This window comes from Hevea brasiliensis, chromosome 14 (assembly GCF_030052815.1).
Source record: "Hevea brasiliensis isolate MT/VB/25A 57/8 chromosome 14, ASM3005281v1, whole genome shotgun sequence".
NCBI classification, from domain to species: domain Eukaryota; kingdom Viridiplantae; phylum Streptophyta; class Magnoliopsida; order Malpighiales; family Euphorbiaceae; genus Hevea; species Hevea brasiliensis.
Window position 1 is genome coordinate 10,722,946 of NC_079506.1, and position 6,000 is coordinate 10,728,945.

Genomic DNA, 6,000 nt, shown 5'->3' on the forward strand with positions numbered 1-6,000 from the left:
GGTTAGTTGCATAATTTGGGGTGATGTTCTTCATGAAAGTTTTAGATCTATATCTTATCTAATTACGGTTAAAATTTTAGGTCAATTTGACCTACCTAGCTCGAGTTATAACTAAATGAACAGTTACTGTTCATTTGGTCAGTTTGCAAAGTGGCAGCCTGCTCTCATTTCACTTTGGTCAATTGTTTCACTAAGTTTTGGTCAGTTTTTGGCCATGGTTCCTCAATGAAAATTGTACTATTTTATGTCTATTTTCATCCCCAATTGGTGGCATATCAATTGGACTTGTAAAATTTGAGTTTTGGTCCTTCAAAGTGGGTGTGGTCATGCCAAAGAGATGACCATTGACCTACGAATTTGATTTTTATTCCAACAATTCCCACACAACTTATTTGGTCATAATTGACCATTATTTCATTTCACAATAGGTCAAACATGCCATTTATGTATTTCTCCAAATTTTTGCCTCAAAACCCTAACATTCAAACCCTAATTCACTCAAATTGTGCAATTAATCACACTTAATGGTTTTAATGATAATCATTCAACTAAGGAAGGTTTCTAAACTCATTCAAACCCATTAAATTCATGCAATTCATACTCCCTTCAACCAGGCCAAATTTCAGCAATGGTCATTCTCCCATGTTTGTTTCATTGAATCAAGTTCTAAGCTCACTTTCAACCATCACATATGCATTTGAATGGATAAATAAAGAGTTTAGCATACTAACCTTTGTGTAGCAATTTTCTTCCTCCTTTCCTTCAAATTTTCCTTCTTTCTTTCTTGCTCAATCCTCTTCTCAAGTTGCCTAAATAAGCTTTAACTATGGTGGCTAATTTTTCTATGGTGGAATTAGGGATTTGATCAAGCTCAAAATGAGCTTTAATGGAGGTTTTGGGTGAGGGAGAGGGTGAGGGAGAGAGAGTCACATTTTTTATGAAGAAGATGACTTTATTATATTTTTTTTTCTTTTCTTTTCTTTTCTTTTATGTCTTAGGAAGACCAAAATTCCCAAATTAATAAAATAAATCAATTAAGCCTTTATGACATCATGCATGATGTCATCACTTTGACTTTTCCATCTTCTTTCTTTTTTTTTTTTAATTTATTTTTCTATTAGTTCTTTAATTTAATTCTCGATTCTGAAATTTTCTTTTCTCCTATTTTATTCGACAGTTAGGTCAGGAGTCAGCTCTCGGGGTCAATTGACCAAATTGCCCCTCGCCTGTTCATCCCGGTTTGCAAATAATCCAATATTTCTTCCGGCTCCCTGACCTAATTATTTGACTGACTTAACGCTTCTTTTCGTGATTTTCTTTTCCATTGTGTTCATAAGGGTCCTAAGGACCGCATGGCCACTTTTTACGGTTCAAATTTGAGTTTAAAATGACTTGTGATGCTCTCGAGGAGGTCACTCATCGCCGTGACTCTACTGCTTAACTTCTTATGTTCTGTTTTTCTTATTTATAGTTAACTAATTAAACATTACTAATTATTTGTGTTTATGGCTTCTCAAGTTGTCTTAAGTGTAGCCCTAATCCCATTAATTGTCCGGACCGACACCGGTCACCGGAACAGTGAAATATACCAGGCTATACAACGGGGGTGTTACAATTCTCCCCCCCTTAAATAAATTTCATCTCGAAATTTTACCTGGTATCAATCTCTGAATAGCTGTGGGTGTTGTCTCCTCATGTCCTCCTCTCGTTCCCAATTAGCTTCTTGGCCTGAATGATGGCTCCACAGCACTTTTACCAACCAGATTCCGCTATTCCGTAGCTGCTTCACCTCATAAGCCAGAATCTTTATGGGTTCTTCTTCATATGTGAAGTCTGGATTCACTTCTATTTCTTCTACTGGTAGTACATGAGATGGGTCTGATCGATACCTCCTCAACATAGACACATGGAAGACATTATGTATCTTCTCCAACTCTGGAGGTAGTGCCAACCGATATGCCAAAGGACCTACTCTTTCCAGAACCTCATATGGCCCGATAAAATGAGGACTTAGTTTCCCCTTTCGGCCGAATCTCATAATCCTCTTCCAAGGAGAATGTAACACCCTAGGCAAATCCCACATCGACAAAACACGGGTGAGATGCTGGGTTCATAAGTTGATAGTTCCTAACCCCTATTGACGCGTTTTAAAACCGGCCTGAGGCCACAATATCACTAGTGGCGGGCGTTACATTTGTGGTATCGAGCGCTCGCGTGCAACCTTGAACGATGGTGGGGCAAACCTCAGCGAGGATGCTGAGTCCCATAAGGGGGGTGGATTGTAACATCCTAGGCAAATCCCACATCGACAAAACACGGGAGAGGTGCTGGGTTCATAAGTTAATAGTTCCTAACCCCTATTGACGCGTTTTAAAACCGTGAGGGCTTCGGCCCAGAGCGGACAATATCACTAGTGGGCCGGGCCGTTACATTTGTTACAAATGCAATGGCCCAGCTCACTAGTGATATTGTCCGCTCTGGCCTAGCCCATACTAGGCCTCACGGTTTTAAAACGCGTCAATAGGGGTTAGGAACTATCAACTTATGAACCCAGCATCTCTCCCGTGTTTTGTCGATGTGGGATTTGCCTAGGGTGTTACAATCCACCCCCCTTATGGGACTCAGCGTCCTCGCTGAGGTTTGCCCCACCATCGTTCAAGGTTGCACGCGGAGCGGCTCTGATACCACAAATGTAACGGCCCGGCCCACTAGTGATATTGTCCGCTCTGGCCTAGCCCATACTAGGCCTCACGGTTTTAAAACGCGACACTAGGAGTTACGAACCGCCAACTTATAAACCCAGCATCTCTCCCGTGTTTTGTCGATGTGGGATTTGCCTAGGGTGTTACAGAGAAACCTTGAGGAAAACTTTCTCACCCACTGCATACTCAATATCCCTTCTTTTCAAATCAACATAGGACTTTTGACGGTCTGATGCAGTTTTAAGTCGACCCCAGTCTGTTGAACAATTTCGAATCCGATCATTTTTCTTTCACCCACGTCATCCCAACACAACAGGATTTTACATTTTCTGCCATACAAAGCTTCATATGGAGGCATCCCAATGCTTGATTGGTAGCTGTTGTTGTAAGCAAACTCAATCAAAGGCAAGTGTGTATCCCAACTGCCCTCAAACTCAATCACACAAGCCCGTAGCATATCCTCCAAGATCTGAATTACCCTCTCAGATTGGCCATCTGTCTGTGGGTGGAATGCAGTACTGAAGTTCAATCTAGTTCCTAGGGCTCTCTGAAGACTACCCCAGAATCTAAAAGTGAACCTAGGATCTCTGTCTGACATGATGGATACTGGCACTCCATGCAGTCTTACAATCTCATCGATATATAACTTGGCCAATCTTTCTAAACTGTAGTCCATCCGAACTGGCAGAAAATGAGCAGATTTAGTCAGTCTGTCAACAATGACCCACACTGCATCATGACTCTTCTGTGTCCTCGGAAGTCCCATCACAAAATCCATCGTTATTCTCTCCCATTTCCACTGCAGTGCGGTAGTGGATGTAACAACCCAGTGGGTACTTGATGCTCTGCCTTTACTTGCTGACAAGTTAGGCATTTGGATACAAACTCTGCCACATCTCTCTTCATACCCATCCACCAGTAATGCTCCTTTAGCCCCCTATACATTTTTGTACCACCAGGGTGCATGGCAAAAGGAGACTCATGTGCTTCCTTCAAAATGATCTGCCTCAAACCAACATCACTAGGAACACATATTCTGCCCTGGTGTAGCAATAGACCATCATCTCTAATTGAGAATTCTGGTTTCTTGCCCTGTCGGACTTCTCCCATCAACCGATACTCGATCATTACGAGCAGCCATTCTAATCTGATCAATCAACACTGGCTGTACATGCCATGCAACCGCTGTCTGCCCATCATCACTAATCTCTAAGCTGGCATGTAATAACCTCAACTCATGTACCAAAGACAAAGGAGTAACTTGTAGATTTGCCATAGTCTTACGACTTAAGGCGTCAGCCACAACATTAGCTTTCCCTGGCTGATAGTCTATCAGACAATCATAGTCTTTTATCAACTCTAACCATCTCCTCTGTCTCAAATTCAACTCTTTTTGGGTGCCCAAATACTTCAAGCTCTTATGATCTGTATAGATGTAGCACTTCTCCCCATACAAATAATGCCTCCAGATCTTAAGAGCAAACACAATAGCTGCAAGCTCCAAATCATGTGTTGGATAGTTCCTCTCATGCGGTTTTAGCTGGCGTGATGCATAGGCAATGACATTTCGATCTTGTATCAATACACAGCCTAACCCATTGTGAGAAGCGTCACTATATATCAGATATTCTTTACAGAGTAGGTAAAGTAAGGACTGAGCTTCACCAAACATCTCTTTAATTCATCAAAACTCTGGCATTTATCCGTCCACCGAAATTTTACATCTTTTCTAAGCGGCTTGGTCAATGGAGATGCCAACATGGAGAATCCTTCACAAATCTACGGTAGTATCGGCAAATAAACCTAAAACTACGAATTTCTGTGACATTTCTGGGTGGCCTCCAATTAAGGACAGCTTCAATCTTACTTGGATCTACCTTGATGCCCTCTTCTGATACTACATGCCCCAAGAAAGATATCTCCTTCAGCCAAAATTCACATTTTGACAATTTGGCATGTAGTTGTTTCTCCCTCAAAATCTGCAGTACAATCCGCAGATGTCTATCATGCTCTTCTGCATTCCTCGAATAGACCAATATATCATCAATGAATACCACAACAAACTGGTCGAGGTATGGTCTGAAGATAGTGTTCATCAGATCCATAAAAGCATCCGGAGCATTAGTTAACCCGAATGGCATAACCAAGAACTCATAATGGCCATAGCGGGTGGTTCTGAAGGCAGTTTTTGAAATACTCTGCTCTTGAACTTTCAGCTGATAATAACCTGATCTCAGGTCAATTTTGGAGAACACAGCTGCACCCCTTAACTGATCAAACAAGTCATCAATGCGGGGCAATGGATATCTATTCTTTATTGTCACCTTATTCAACTGCCGATAATCAATACACAAGCAGAGAGTGCCATCTTTCTTCTTTACAAACAACACTGGCGCTCCCCAAGGTGACACACTAGGGCGGATAAAGCCCTTGTCAAGCAATTCTTGCAATTGCACTTTCAACTCTTTCAATTCTGCAGGTGCCATTCTATATGGCGTTATGGAGATTGGGTCCACACCAGGCATAACATTAATCTCAAACTGCACCTCTCTTTCTGGAGGTAATCCTGGCAATTCACCAGGAAACACATCCGAAAAGTCACATACCGTAGGGATGTCCCTTAGTGCTGGACTCCCCACTTGGGTATCTATCACATGTGCCAAGTATGCTTCACACCCCTTTCTGATCATTCTTCTGGCTAGTGCAGCCGAAATGATGTTTGATGGCAGTAAATGCCTCTCCCCGTGTATTACCACATCACCGTACAGAGGGAGACCAAAAGTGACTGTCTTCAGTCTACAGTCAATCATAGCATGATGCCTGGCTAACCAATCCATGCCCAAGATAATATCATACTCTCTGAAGGGCATCTCAATCAAGTCTGACAAGAAAACATGTCCTTGGATCACCAAAGGACAGTCTCTATAAATTCTGTTGACCCGGACCTCTTGTCCTAACGGACTAGTTACTAGCACTTCAAAACCCATTTGCACACATGGAACAGTAAGTGAACTGACTATGCTAGCACTAACATATGAATGGGTTGAACCCGGATCAAACAATACAAATACTTCTTGATCAGAGATAAAGAATATACCAGCTACCACATCAGAAGTCTCAGCCTCTTCACGCTGTCTCATTGCGTAGATTCTGGTTGAAGCACTTCCTTGTCCCGATCCGACCAATTGTGCCTCGATCGCTGGGCAAAGGCTCTACCTCTACCTCTTCCTCCGCCAACCGATCGTGAACCTGCGGGAGCAGGGACTCAATAGATCCTCGGCAGTAGTAGGAGCTGGAC